We start from the raw sequence: 16,570 nt of genomic DNA, 5'->3' as shown, positions 1-16,570 counted from the left end.
AAGTTAAAGCAAAAGATAACATGAAAGTGAACATAAAAGTTAACGTAATGGTAAACGTAAAAGTTAACGTAAAAGCTATGGTAAAAGTTAACGTAAAAGTTAACAAAGAAGATTACGTAAAAGTTAACGTAAAAGATAACACAAAGTTAACGTAAAAGTTTACGTAAAAATTAACGTAAAAGGTAATGTAAAAATTAACGTTAAAGTTGACGTTAAAATTAAGTTAAAAGTTAACGTAATAGTTAACGTAAAAGTTAACGTAAAAGTTAACGTAAAAGTTAACGTAAAAGTTAACGTAAAAGTTAACGTAAAAGTTATCGTAAAAGTTCACGTAAAAGTTAACGTAAACGTTAACGTAAAAGTTAACGAAAAAGTTAACGTAAAAGTTAACGTTAAAGTTAACGTAAAAGTTAACATAAAAGTTAACGTAAAAGTTAACGTAAAAGTTAACGTAGAAGTTAACGTAAAAGTTAACGTAAAACTTAACGTAAAAGTTAATGTAAAAGTTAACGTAAAAGTTAATGTAAAAGTTAACGTAAAAGCTATGGTAAAAGTTAACAAAGAAGATTACGTAAAAGTTAACGTAAAAGATAACACAAAGTTAACGTAAAAGTTTACATAAAAATTAACGTAAAAGGTAATGTAAAAATTAACGTTAAAGTTGACGTAAAAATTAAGTTAAAAGTTACCGTAAAAGTTAATGTAAAAGTTGAAGTAAAAATTAACGTAAAAGTTAACTTAAAGTCAACGTAAAAGTTAACGTAAAAGTTAACGTAATAGTTAACGTAAAAGTTAACGTAAAAGTTAACGTAAAAGTTAACGTAATAGTTAACGTAAAAGTTAACGTAAAAGTTAACGTAAAAGTTAACGTAAAAGTTAACGTAAAAGTTAACGTAAAACTTATCGTAAAAGTTAACGTAAAAGTTAACGTAAAAGTTAACGTAAAAGTTAACGTAAAAGTTAACGTAAGAGTTAACGTAAAAGTTAACGTAAAAGTTAACGCAAAAGTTAACGTAAAAGTTAACGTAAAAGTTAACGTGAAAGTTAACGTAAAAGTTAACGTAAAAGTTAACGTAAAAGTTAACGTAAAAGTTAACGTAAAAGTTAATGTAGAAGTTAACGTAAAAGTTAACGTAAAAGCTATGGAAAGTTAACGTAAAAGTTAACAAAGAAGATTACGTAAAAGTTAACGTAAAAGATAACACAAAGTTAATGTAAAAGTTTACATAAAAATTAACGTAAAAGGTAATGTAAAAATTAACGTTAAAGTTGACGTAAAAATTAAGTTAAAAGTTACCGTAAAAGTTAATGTAAAAGTTGAAGTAAAAATTAACGTAAAAGTTAACTTAAAGTCAACGTAAAAGTTAACGTAAAAGTTAACGTAATAGTTAACGTAAAAGTTAACGTAAAAGTTAACGTAAAAGTTAACGTAAAAGTTAACGTAAAAGTTAACGTAAAACTTATCGTAAAAGTTAACGTAAAAGTTAACGTAAAAGTTAACGTAAAAGTTAACGTAAAAGTTAACGTAAAAGTTAACGTAGAAGTTAACGTAAAAGTTAACGTAAAAGTTAACGTAAAAGTTAATGTAAAAGTTAACGTAAAAGTTTACGTAAAAGTTAACGTAAAAGTTTACGTAAAAGTTAACGTAAAAGTTAACGTAAAAGTTAACGTAAAAGATAACGTAAAAGTTAACGTAAAAGTAAAGTAAAAGTAAAGTAAGTTGTGGTCACATTACTGGGTCCAAATGAGCATAAGAATGTCGGAATCGGTTAGGAAAATTGTACGATTATTTATATTCGACCGGAGTTTTCTGACGTGACCCATTTTAATGTATCAAATAATCCAATAACAGCTTTCAAACGAGTCGAATTGGGTGAATAGATAGTAGTTTTGTTTGTCATGTTTGTCGCTTACACCATTATATGGTAGGATTTATGATTTATCCTTCAAACTTTTTTTTTTTTAAATGACTATTTATTGGAATATGAGTTAAAATTAATTTATTAAGATTTAAATTGGGTGTTCAGCCACAAGTGGTGACTTTTCAGCCCTATTATATATATGATTTGGTTATTACCATGTGGACATTATTTGCTTCCGCAATTCTGAGATTTTTGTGTAGGGAAAATTCAAACCCACCTGTAATGTATAATGGGGAAAAAGAAACTTATATACTAGCTTACTAACTAATACAAAGAGCGAATCGATTCAATTGAAGATTGCATCGATTTTTGTCGGAATTTGCTTATAATATTATGTGACATTACATCTAATGGTTCTATATTTGTGAGTCTGTGTAACTTATTTGTACTAAACCAGGGAGGATATCCTTCAAACTTCATCAATGACTCAATACCCACTTTCAAGCGAGCCTAAGATCGTTGATATATATTCAAGCAACACCGAGAAAATTTATCGTTGAAGGTTATAGACTCATCCTTTCAACGTGTTTTGAATAAAAATCATTCCACAGGTTTCGCTATTCCAAATAACTAATGTTAAATCTGAATTTTAAAGCGATTTCAGTTCCAAGATACAAATGTTCTCCTGGAAACCATTTTCGTGTAAATTCCATCAAATCACGAATTCGTTCTTGAATTCGAATCATACCCGTACCGCTCTTCTGATAGCATCTTAAACATTAGTCGTGAATTGTCTTGCTGAAAAATAACTTTTCCCAGAGAAATTTCTCAAAAACTCAAAGCCCTTTAGCTCCTTTGGCAGTATGTGAAGTTCAGATTGTCTAATGCTCAGTGTAGAACACAGAAAAAGTTGCAGCCCTACATGACAGCTTTGTGTTCACTTGTCTTTGGTAAATCTGATAAACTCAGCTTGAAGCCTGTCTTATCAATTTTTCCCTTTCGAGCACTTTTCCACTCTTTCACCGTGTTCGGGTCAAGTACGTACACAGATCATCGTTCAACGAGGTGCCTGCAATGATGTCCTTAGCAAGAATGCTCTGTAACTCGCTTTGGTGCTTGCACAAAGAAAAACTCAGCAGCTACAACAGAATCCGGCATTTTAATTATTTTCATCCACTCTCTACTTACCTGGTAGACAATACGCCTCGGTTCGAACCGTTCTTTTCCTGTTTTAAACTCACTTCTGACAGTTGTAAATCATCAAGATTATCGAGATTATAGCGGAAATTTTTCACACTCACTTGTTCTACTTTTGCCAATCTACCCTGAATTCTGTCTCTGCTCTATGCCGCGCATTCACTATCTCAGTGTTATTTTTCACCACAAGTTGTTTATCACCACAGAATTTATTGCGCCATTCAGTTGTATCGGCACTTTTCACCACTATCCAGGGGTTTTCACGGAACGCGCAATATGTTTGCTCTAGTACTGATTCGCACCTTCCGTTGCTTGGCTACCGCTAGCAGTTATGTTACCAATGTTGAATCCTGCTTCCACGTTGAGGTTTGCCTCGGATTCAAACGAAATCAACACTTACTGGCTGCCAGTTCGCAGCTAGGATAATGATGTTTTCACTGAAAAATACGAGCAAACAAGAAAAGGCGAACATGAGAAATCAAATTTATTACCGCTACACAAATTCGTTTCAGTGAAGTAAACATAATGCAATGAATATGGCGTTATCAATATGTCAATCATTTCGGTATGTGTAAACACGGCTCAATCAAAGATTTAATGAATTTTTGTGTGGAAAATGGGATTATGGCAGCAATTAAGGACTCGTCAACAGTAATCCGGCCTCAGTTTGGTGATATTCAAACAAGGCATGCAATTACCGCAAATGAAAGCTACGATAATTTTTATCAGAGGACCATGAAAAAACAAGACTTAAACAAATTTCGTTTGATGGATTAATTTCTGTTTCCCTTTATTTATTGCTACAGCCACCAAACAAAAAATGACACTAATTTTATTTATCGAAGTAGCAAGTTCTCGGTAAAATAAATGCTTGTGTATCACCAGAGCCCGATGATAAACCGGGAATTAATCAGCAAAAATAACTCTTTGAAGTCAGTCCCACATATAAAAGCTGGAAAGTCTCGGGCCTAACAAAGAGAACACGATTTTTTGGTTCAAAATTGACTTTATTCATCAACGTAATCTCCATCAAGAGCAACGCAATCATTCCAGCACTGCTCTAACATTTCAATACCACTTTTGTAGAACGATATATCTTTTGCCTCAAAATAGGCCTCAGTTCCAACGATAACCTCTTCTTTCGTGCGAAATTTCTTACCGGCGAGCATTTTTTCATGTCTGCGAACATCCTATAGTCATTTAGGGTCATCCTATAGTCGCTGGGAGCCAAATCTGGCGAATACGGGGGATGTGGGAGCAATTCAAAGCTCAATTCATGTTGTTTTGACATTGTTTTGATTGACTTGTGACACGGTGCGTTGTTTTGATGAAACGAAATTTTTTTCTTTGCCATATGAGGTTGTTTCTTTGCAATTTCAGCCTTCGAACGCTCCAATAACGCTATAAAATATTCACTGTTAATAGTATTTCCTTACTCAAGATAGTCGACAAATCCCAAAATACCGAGGCCATAACCTTTCCAGCCGATTGTTGTGCTTTCGGGTGCTTTGGACGAGGTTCATCAGTTGCCAGTCCACTCATATGACGATCATTTTGATTCCGGAGTGAAGTGAAGAATCCATGTTTCATCCATTGTCACATATCGACACTAAAACGACCCACTTTGAACAGAGCTTTCTCATAATCAAATGCTCATGTAAAATAAAGCTAACACGTTATTTTGATATCTTAACGATGTCACCTAACTCACGTAACTTCAGCGGCTGCTCGGCCATCCATGGAAGTTGACCATCAATGTCAACTTCCCTCTCTGAGCAGCCTAGATAGCCGTGTAGTGTCGGTAGCGGTTTCCCAACTGGCTAAGAATAACGCTACGGTCCACCTGTACCGGTGGTATAAGTCCACCAAACAGGTAAGCCGTGTGGCATCCGGCGGAATTATTTTTTACCAAGAATTGATCCACTGGTTTCCTGTTCCATGTCGTAAAAGGCCACAAAAATAGGAACTCCTAAGTCAAGGTGTATTTCCGTGCCGATGGCTGAATGGCTGCAGGAGGTTAAACAATGCAGTCGTGAACGGAATATCTTGGGGTTTTCCCTTACTATGTTAAGCGAAGCTCTGGCACAGTGGACGACTTCTTTCTTCGTAACTCGTGGGATTTAAATGATTAAAACATTTAACAAAATCCTTACATGGTTCGCTATAGGCGATTATAAGCCAATATTTTTGGTTTCTTCTAGTTGTTGTACGGTTAGTGCTGGAGGTGGAATGTTCGTTACTCTAATTGATAATGGTTAGAGTGGCACAAATCAATCTTCAGCATAAACGTACAGCAACTATGAATCTATCCAGACTTCTGCAAGAAGGTAAAGCTTCTATAGCTTTGGTTCAAGAACCATATTTCCAAAAGGGAAACTTCTACGTTGGAAAATTGTTAAACCCAGTCTTTGTTGCCTTCAACAAGATCGGTATGACAAATCCACGTGAAATGCCTCGAGCATGCATACTTGCAAATAGTGCTCTCGATGTTTCTCTCATATCGGAGCTCACAACTCGGAATATTTGTGCTGTCACAGTTGGTATGACTATTGATGGCATAGACAGGAAATATGTCTATTGTTCGGCATATTTACCGCATAACCAACCTTCGCCAAGCGATGACTTCAAAAAGGTTATATCATACTGCTGCAAGAGTGATTTACCGCTTGTAATCGGCAGTGACATAAATGCTCACCATATCATTTGGGGCAGCACAGATATAAATTCGAGAGGCTCTGATATGATGGAATTTGTGAGCAGTACAAACCTGCACATAGTCAATGCAGGAAACCGTCCAACTTTTGCTAGATCTGGAAGAGAGGAGGTTTTGGACGTAACTCTCTGCTCTGATAGAATTGCGCATGAGTTGGTGAATTAGCTCGTCTCCGATGAGCTCGAACCTTCGTTGTCTGATCATAAGTACATCTTCTTTGATCATTCAAACGTTAAATTTGATATTGTCACAATTTTGCTTGGGAGATTTCCTAGATATTGAAGGTGCCTTTGATAACCTGTCTTTCAATTCAAATCTGGAAGCTGCCCGTGGTCATGGCATACCTTCAAGTATCACAAATTGGATACACCCAATGCTTAGCAATCGACTTCTTTGTTCATCGCTTCGGCAGAGATTAGAAAGCTGAGTGTCTGTGGGTGTCCTCAAGGTGGTGTACTATCCCCACTTTTATGGAACCTAGTCGCTGAGGGTTTGTTAAGGAAACTTAATAACCTTGGATTTCCGACTTATGGTTTTGCCGACGATTATCATATATTGAAGACCGGTATAAGCATTAACACTCTCTTCGATTTAATGCAGCAAGCCCTGCGATCTGTTGAACAATGGTGTTGTCAGGTTGGATTATCTGTAAATCCGGGCAAAACATCAATGGTGCTTTTCACTCATCGTAGGACAATCACAGGAGCTCGTCCGTTACAGTTCTTTGGTTCAGAGGTCACTGTGGTCGATCAAGTTAAATACGTCGGGGTTATTCTTGATTCAAAACTGAATTGGTCTGCTCACATTGACTTCAGCATTAAAAGAGCTTGCATGACTTTCGGCCAATGCAGACGAGCTTTTGGAAAATCATGGGGACTCAAACCCAGATATATTCATTGGATCTACACAACTATCGTTAGACAGGAGCATTCACGACAACTCGTACTGCTGCTCTAGAGGCGCTACTGTGCATTAAACCACTACATGTGTTCCTAAAACAAGAAGCATTATCTTGTGCATACCGTCTTAAGGTTACAGGGCTTTGGAACAGTAACCCATTAGATTATGCTACCAGCCACACTCGCTTGTGGTCTCAAATGGTTACGTGGGATGAGTATTTACTCGCTCCTAGTGACCTAACTCTCACATGCAGTTTTCCTTTCAAAACATTCAATGTGAGCTATCCTCTTCGTGAGGAATGGTTGTCTGGTTGTCTGGAACGACAACTTGATGAACACATAGTTTGTTATACGGACAGTTCTCTGTTGAATGGTCGTGCTGGTGCTGGTGTCTACTGTCGTGAAATGAGGCTGGAGCAGTCTCATTCACTTGGTAGATACTGTACTGTGTTCCAAGCAGAAATCTACGCAATTCTGTGTGGAATACAATCGGCACTTCAGCAGAGGATCTGTGGTAAACGAATTTATTTTTGTTCCGACAGTCAGGCAGCCTTAAAAGCACTCAGTTCGAATGACTCACGGTCGAATCTAGTGATCGCATGTCGAACTCGAATGGAAGGCCTCAGCATTTCAAATGCTGTTTACTTCTTATGGGTACCCGGCCATTCTGGTATTACTGGAAATGAATGGGCTGATGAGTTGGCTAGAGCTGGGGCAACGAATGATTTCGTTGGTCCTGAACCAGCTTTACCACTTCCAACTAGTTGGATAAAGCACAAGATTCGTTCTTGGGCTGCATCCAAACATGCCAGCTACTGGCGCAGCTTGCAAACTTGCGCTCAGACAAAAGCATTTCTACCAGATTTAAATCTGAAAATGTCAAAGTGTCTACTGCATTTCTCCAAGCATCATTGCAGTATTCTGGTCAGAGCTTTGACTGGACATTGCAAACTCAATTATCACATGGCTACTATTCAACGTGCTGAGTATTATTCGTGTGATTTGTGTGAATGCGATTATGGTACTTCATATCATCTGATATGTAACTGTCCCGCATTGACGCAGCTACGTATCCGGGTTTTTGGTTCTCCATACATGGTTGAGTCTGTGTATGCGGAGCAAAAATTGAAGGATATTCTCTCGTTTCTTACCTAATGTGGTAAGGAGCTATAGACAGAAGGGTTCATCGTTCTTCCTGGAGTGAATGAATCCCTTCTGTATTCACCTTAAATAGGATTTAGCAGATTGTTTGGCATCCTTTAGGGGGTACCGAATTTACTTCTGCTCGTACATACTGCGAATCGTTCTGCATTCTTCCGGGAGTGCAGAATGATGTCGCTTTTGTAAGATCTCTAAATCCTCTCGGGGGTTGGAGGTTTTATTAACACCAGACTGTTCGGGACCTCGTAGAGGTTCGGAATTTACTTCTGCTTCCACTAAATGTGATCCTCAGCAGATTGTTCAGCATCCTTTAGGGGTGCAGAATTTACTTCTGCTTTTATGTGTTTTTGTGTCGTCAATTTTTCCCATCCTCCTAGTCCAACCCTTACCATTTCCTTTCAATCCTTCCCTCTTATATATCGGGAAAATGATGCTAAAAACAAATTGATGGCAAGGAACAAATCTCCAAATATCAAGGGGAACGTGCCATTTGAGCCAATTTGTTCTGATTCCTGAATTCCTGAACTTCACTTATCGATCATTCAAAACGATTTTGTGGATTTTTTCAATGTTTTCTGGTGTTACAGCCTCGTTAGGACGTCCACTGCGTTCTGCATCATCGGTGTCTCTACTACCTCGTTTGAAGTCAGCAAACCAATGTTTTATTATTGTTTCTGATGGAGCAGAGTATCCATAACACTTTTCAAGCCATTTCTTTGCTTGAACGGTATTTTATACCATCAAGAAGCAGAAATTTGTGTTGGTCCTTTGTTGTGAAAATAACGAAAGTTGCGTCACTCTTAGCACAATAACTCACAAACTAATGAATATCATGCAATTTATAACAGCTGTCGTTTAAAGGTTAGTATTAAATGAAAAAAGATGACTGAAATAAAATTAGTGCCATCTATGTGTTCGGCTCGGGACTTTTCAGTTTATATATTATTACTACTCCTATATACAAACTTGGAAAACATGAACTTAAGGGGGGGGGGGGGGGGGGTTGTTCAAATGTTTTGCATGACAAAAAGCATCATTTGAACAACATTTTGTAATTTTTTCGTGGCAAAATATTGAGAAATAAGTCGGTGAAGAGGTATTCTGAAGACGCTTCTAAAAAATCATGATTTGCGGTATCCACTGTATCTCAGCGCAGGCTAATCAGAAATGAACATATCAAAGTAGCATAGTTAGAGAAAAAGTTTTTCTAGACCCTAACGTTTCTGTTTAATTTTATTTTAATTTTTTGAATTTTTGGTGATTGATCAAAGTGAAAACTATGATTTTTCACGAAAAAATCCGCCATTTTGAAGCTGTAAAAACCTCCCCAAAGTAACAAACAACGAAAAGGAAAACGTTGGGGTCTGGTTTTATATATGTAGAAAGTATGTGCAAAATTTGAACAAAATTGGTGCAGTAGTTTTTGAATGACGATGGACACGGAATTTCAAAACCTGCTATCGAGCAAAAAGCATTTAAAGTTTTTTGTCTATAAAATCAATGGAAACAATTTATTACTCAAGGGAGCCCGTAGGGTCTAATATTTTCAAAAAATCATATTCTTTCTTTTATAATTTGTTACAATAAAACATTTGTTTTGTCAAGTTTTTAAGTCAATCGAAGCAGAAGTCTTGGGCCTATGTGCCGAGCTCTTACTTCTTCGCAGTATAAGATAAGCAAAGATAAAGGCCCATAACTTGCAGAGTTTTGTTCTGATAGGCTTGAAAATTTCATAGAATATTCTTGGAATGTTTTACTATAAGAAAATATAAAGAAAAAAATAAACGATTTTTCAAAAGTGTTAGACCCTACCCGCCCCTTAATACGCTCAATCGAATTACATTGCAAGAGATCAAATGCCGCTATGTAATGTTTGAATCTACAAAATTCTGAACCTCACAGTTCACAGATGATTTTTCGTGTCAGAGAGACTTAATGACGAACTTTCACTGACAGAAATATCACTAAATAATCGAAAGGAAGAAGAGTCTCCGAAGGTATTCCGATGCTGAATTTTGTGGCGGAATTACGAAACCACCACGTTTTCCACGTTAATCCCAATCCACATAGTCAGAACGACCTCAATACTACATTTCATTTCGACACAATGTAGATACATTGTAAACGTTTCCGTTTCCATACATTGTAGCACATTCAGTCTTATGATTTGGTGCATCAGCATTTTACAAATCATAAACTTTAAACATTTTACGAGTTGGACCAACATGACCGAAATTATGCTTGGTACCAATGACGATCCTCTTTGCTTCAACACTTAAATTGCTTACAGCGCATAAGCAAAGTAACGCAATGAAATCAAACACATTAAACCATGCGCGCCGCTGGCGTAGATTTTCCGCCTAGCGCGAAGGAGAATAAATAACTTCAATTGTTCTTGCCATCGCCGCGAGCCGAGCGATGTTTAATAAACACTAGCCTTCTCCAATCGTTACATCCAAAACTTCTTTTATATATGTAATGGTCAAGACTCAAGACTTCTCGGTAAAAATGTACACTCACACTAATTGAAAATGTAAATCGAACAAAACTACAATTCAAAAAATAAATCAGTCATTTGACGGTTGTAAGCTCGAACCCGTCGGTACCATTTGCTAAGTCCGAAACCCTGAACCTGCCACAATTTCCACTACACTTCAGTTCGACACCGAAGTTATTCGTGTAAGAATTAATTATTATATTTTCATTAATAAAAAATAATCTCTGCCGAATAAATTCGCAACAGAATCACAGTTGAGAAATAACAAATGCGAGATTTTCTATTATTTCTTATTTTGCACACGCCGAATAAAACGCTATTTAACATGAATTTGATTTAAAGAAGTAACAGGAGCGCAACATTGTCAGCATGTCTCGGACACACAGTAATCGCAGCGTTTGAATAGAGGGTTAAAATGAGCGAAGCGATAGCCTGCGCTCCTGTTGCTTCTGCGTACGTTATTCAGACTAAATCGGCTTATATTTTTTAATCAGCGACACAACATGCTGTGTGATTGTTTTTATTAATGTTTTTATTATCATTATATCGATTATTAAATACAGCACTGCTGCTTTCATTGATTTTACTCCACCATCACTTATTAACCACACTACGCACATTGAACATTTTCAGAAAAAATCAGATTTTGTTCATCGGTGAATTTATTCACATGTATTCTGCAAAGGGTCTAATGGCTATGAAAATTCATTTCCCAAAAATCGTCTGCTTGAGAAACATATCAGATATATTCAATGTGCGACCTTTTTTCTTGAATATCATCGAGGAGAATGTTCGCTAGTGAACTTTTCACAACTAATTTTTTGCCATGTGTAATCAGTTTCAGTGAGAATCGCGTTGGCAAAAAATCAGTACTGAACTTTTCTGCAGTGAGTTTTCGTATCGATGTTTTTTTTTTGTATGAAAATTACTTATGAAAAATTTCAGTCGATTTTTCCCAACACTGAGTCTTACAAGCCAGTTGTCGTCTGTTCGAGCCCCGGCCTGGACGAATTTTCAGTGTCACTAGGATCGTAATACTAGCAATGCAATAGTTCTGGACGCAAAAAGAATGTAATGCCGAGACTTTGCTTTTGCTGAAAGTTGAAGCTTCACAACGGTAGAGATAGCTTGGGTAAAAATATTAAAAAAGTGTCCGACTTAGCCCCGGTCTCCCGTATATTACACGAAAAGAAATCATAAAACCAATCATTTTAATTTTTTTTTGCAAGAATTCGACATAAAATTTCTTTTTAAAAGGTGTGATTAACACGTGTTTTTTCATGCAGTTCGTTTGAGTGTTTAAATTCTGAAACACAAAATCAAAACTGAAGCAATGAACGCAAGTAAACACGTTATTTTAGGCGTCGTCGTTTTTCAAAAACATATATTAATTTTAAAAGAAGTTCGTCTTGCTTTTTACTGAATTTATGTTGCAAAAAATACCATCGTAGCAGAAATACGCCTGATGTTATACCCAACAACGTCAAGTGGGTTACGTTTAAATTTCACCGAATTCAGTCCCAATGGATCATGATCCGAGAAATTTTAATCATGGTGTATTATCATAACAAGAAAATATATTATTTTCCCAAAATCATGATTCGTTTTGCTCATTTCTAGAATCGGAATTTTGCCCGTGTATGGAAACTCTTTTCTTTAGATATTTAAGACAATTATCAAATGGATAAATTCCAACAAACAACTTTATAACTCAAACTTTTTCTAACTTTATATGCATATATTCATACGTATGGAAATTGATAAACATGTTCTGAGCAAATCGCTGTTAAAAACTGTTCCTCTAATGTAGTTCCTTTACACCGTCCTGCTGCTTGCTACATTCCAAAAGCGTGAGGTCTTCGGTGTTGCTCTTCCGTATGTCTTGCTTTGACAACCGTTGCACAGAAAATAATGGGAAAAAGTTGAATATTCATCATTTATATAGATACAGTTGTACGATAGTTGTACAGCAGCATATAATGTGTTCTCTTGTCACGTTCTGATTGGCTGGTGCTGGCATGGGTCAAATCTGACAAATTTTCCAATGGTGTACTATTGAAACACTTCAATGTTTTTAACGATTTATGAATTTTAGTTGGTTCTAGCTTGTCTGACTGGCTTTTTAGAGTGTCTATACCAAGATTCAGAATGGTGAAATGGTAGCACGTATGCACGGAATGCATAGGAACGCAGGTTCGAGTCCTGTCTCTGAGCGTATCTTTTTCCAATAAATCATCTTTTCTGCTAGTTTTTCATTCATTTGGCTTCCCCAATATATGTTTCCGCTTAGTCATTGCAACAACTGAACTTCACTGTTGTTACAATACATGTTTAAGTTGAATTTTTTTTTCGCATTTATTAGTAGTTAGATTCTATAAATCTTTCTACAGATCACTGAGCTATGGGCTTTCGAAATTATTACAGAAAATCTAACGATGACAGAAATGAAATTAAAAAACTTAAATAAAATTTTGAAAGTGATATTTTTGGAAATATAATTTATATGAGAAAGGCATCATTACATCACTAGGTGGATTAAAACAAGCAACGAATGGCAATGTCTGTAAGTAGCAGAAACTTTACGTCTGCTTAGCAGTTCAAATTGAACTGCCGAGTTTAGCACTAAGCAGTTCAATTCGAACTACTCTGCACTGATGAGTCAAAGACGAAACGTAAAAATAATAAAAACGGTTATGTGCCCTAGCACAAAATTTGGTTAGCCAAAGACCAAAGACGCTTAGGTGACTGAGGTGACGTAATTCGAGTCCCCCAATGACCAGTCAGAGGCGGTGGTCTCATGCATGCAAATCGGCAAACGCCTCGTTTACCCGGTTAACCCCTTAATGCTCAAGGGAAATGGTTTTCCCTTCTATAAAAATCGCTATCAATTCTTCAGTTATTATTAAATCGATATTTTTCTACTGAATGTTAAAAAAACTTATTTCCAAAGCGACTAGTGTGTTTCTGAACGAATAAAAATGTTATGTGCAACGTCTAATTGTGCTAAACTAGTAAACGAAATCGTTTCGTTGAATACCATAATTAACTATTTATTTTACTATTCTTATTTTTAAAGCAATAAATTAAAATACGATATAATAAACCCAACTCTTCGTTTATTTATTTCTGGGGATCATAGGGAAAAATATTTCACATGAAATTATAGGAAACCTATGAATGTTTCTCTGGTGATATTCTCTTACTTTACACCCACAATAGCTATAATATAATATATAGCAACACCCACAATAGCTATAATATAATATAATAGCTGGCGATACCATATGAGTCATTTTTTTCACGACGAAAATGTAAAATAACATAAGTTTTTCAACCTAATACGCAAGACGATAAGATAAGATTGTTCACAGCATCGATGTTTTCTGGCAAAACAACTGATTTTGGACAAACTTCTTTTAATTCATCGGCAAGCGCACTACGATCACGATTGAATTCGTTATACCAGTTTTTACTGTCGTATTGGATGGTGCTACACTGCCAAAAGTCGAACTAAGTTGATTGAACTATTGTCTTGATAATCCACTACGAAAATCGTAATAAATTATTGAACGAAAATGTTTACGAATCAATTCCATTTTTTTTTCTGAGGTAAAATTTTCAGCTCACTGTGAACAAAACAAATATCGCTCAAATGACAGAATGTTCTAAGGATGGTTATGATTATAAATGTCAAACTTTATAATGGAAACATCGAATCCACCAGGCAACACTTAGTGTTTCCAAAGAGAAATACATTAGCAACAACCTACGTAACGAAATGCAGTCATCGCAACAAGCGCAGATATAAGGCTGGTTACGCTAGTCGTTAGAATTTCTATTCAATGTTCTAAGAAAAAGATAAATAGTTTAGCTATGATGTGTTATTTGAATGTTCTGGTAAAAGATGGTACCACTCAAAACATCCAGTCTTCTAAAAATGCGGTGTAACATCATGACACTCTTGTACAGGGCCGGTGAAACATGTTAAACCCAGGTGGGTAATTTTTCATACTGCGTAGAACGACCCACTATTTTGAAGTATTTCTCCATTCTAATGGAAATGATATTCATCCCTATATTTATCACTCTGCCCTTTAGCCGTTTTTTTAAAATAAAATATTGATTCTATAAAACTTTCCATGTAACGCGTAAATTAGAAATTTGAAGAGCTTTCGGTACTAAGTTTTAAAATAGAATTTCGCATCTAAGGTTTAACCTGGTTTCAAACTCACTGTCGATATTTGTCTTCTATTCAAAGTACCAACCTTCAAGGAACATTTAACATCAATAGCACCACGAACACTGAATCTATCGACATATAAGTGACGTTACTAATCCATTTACGAAAAATGGAAATAACGAATTCCGTGTGTTGCTAAAACATTGCTTTTTAAAGGGGAAAAACGCGCAAGCCCAGCTATAGCTTTAGAAGTGTTTTTCCCACTAGGATCCATTAAAAATGAAGGTTTGTGGTATTCTGATTTTGAACGTGGCTAAATGAAGCAGTCAACCGGAAAAAATTAAGCAAGTTTTGATGAACGTGATGTATGAACGCAAAATCAAAGTTCGTGAGATTAGATATGCTGAGATCGTTAGCACATGAACTGAAAGTTTTTTTACGATCTTGTACGAAAATCTGACCATAAAAAAATCATCACCAAACGGATCTCGAACACGGCCGCTCATAATCAACAAAGCTTGCCGCAATAAAATCGGATGTGTTGGTATAAAACAGTGGACGAAACATGTTGGATCCACATTTTTATCCGGAGTCATACCAGCATTCAGACTGGGAAAGCCATCTGAAAACGTATCCGGTAGCTGGAACAATCATGGCCAAAGTTTTTTAGATGTTCGATGTATAATTCACATCGACAATCTTGAACAGGAAAGTACCATCAAAAGTGATTCACCGTTAACCAAGACAATGCACCGTGCCATAAGTCAATGAAAACAATGAAAAAAATAAACGAATTTGGCTGCGATCTGTTTCCTCATCCACCTTGTTCACAATTACCTAGCCCTCACCGATTGTTTGTCCTTTGCGGATCAGAAAAAGACACGCCGAAGAAAAATATTTGGCTCGAATAAGACAGTCATCGTCGCAAAGGAAGCCGATGTTTAGATCAGTGACAAATCATTCTATTAGGATGGTATTGAAAAATTATGAAAAGTGCTAGAACGATTGTATGTCATTTAAAGATGATAATGTTGATGAATGAAAAATATGCCTGCACACAAAATTATGTATTTCTGGTTAGTTCCTGGACTTTTTGAACGATGTGTTAGCAACTTTTACTTCTTTTCTGAACCACACAGAGTTCTAGTTGATTCGATACAGAATCTTGGTTTATATGAGTGATTTTCTTAAAAGCGAACACACTCATTGAAACGCAGAAATTTAATGGAAACCGTGAACTTGTATGTATTTGTTAGAAGAAACCATGACAAAGATTTTCGTTACTAACTGAAGTTTCGATCACCAATTATCTGAAATATGATTTTATAGATATAGATTCACCAACTCCAATCGAAGTGTAGAAATATTTTTAATGCCGTTTATGTAATGATATGGAAAATTAAATAAAAATGATTGAGATATAGATGTTCAAACCTGAGCACTGTTTGTACGGTTCTCAGTATTTTGAATTCGCACACCGGTATAGAAAACAAAAACTTTGTCATCCGCCCAATTCTCTCGATCTTCGTCCCTGTTCACAATCTTTATTGGAACTAACAAGATCTTTTTTTTTTGTCACTTTTTCTTTTCCACTTTTTCATTCTCCTTTCCCCTGTCTCTTCACCATTCCGATGGCAACTAATTAGATCTCTGTCGTATTTAGACATGTTGTTCCCACACCCCCTTTTTACCTCGCTTTCCACAATATTTACTTCTCTTTCATTCTCTTCCGTGACATCACCATCACCGACAACGGAAGGCCGCTCCAGTCGATGACCAGGCTGCGGGCCATCCGCCGGGTCTTCGTAGCCGGGGGTGTTTCCCGCGGACCCACACCGATCGAATGATGCGGCCAACATAGATATTTACCAACGCCATCTGGAAGACTCTCATGCTATATTCAATTCACCGGCCACTGCTGATCACCACCTGAAAGATGAATTTTCGAGAATCCGCGACCCCGATACGGCTTTTCTTAATGACACTATTCTAGTTTTAAGTCAGTCGTTAATTACGATTAGAAAATACCCTTGGCATCTTAGAGCTTAAGCAGTGTGCCTA

At 36.4% G+C, this 16,570-nt stretch overlaps 1 protein-coding gene across 1 annotated transcript in view; it reads right to left on the bottom strand.

Annotated features, from left to right (window-relative positions):
• The window catches only part of LOC131427685 (serine-rich adhesin for platelets-like), a 460,655-nt gene that overhangs the window by 432,113 nt on the left and 11,972 nt on the right, over positions 1 to 16,570 (bottom strand). The window contains exon 2 of the mRNA XM_058591094.1: positions 3,051 to 3,496. The gene's annotated coding sequence lies outside the window, so the exon portion shown is untranslated. The remainder of the gene's footprint in view (positions 1 to 3,050; positions 3,497 to 16,570) is intronic.

The sequence above is a fragment of the Malaya genurostris genome, chromosome 2, assembly GCF_030247185.1.
Source record: "Malaya genurostris strain Urasoe2022 chromosome 2, Malgen_1.1, whole genome shotgun sequence".
Classification (NCBI taxonomy): domain Eukaryota; kingdom Metazoa; phylum Arthropoda; class Insecta; order Diptera; family Culicidae; genus Malaya; species Malaya genurostris.
This window is presented reverse-complemented; position numbering and strand designations above follow the sequence as displayed.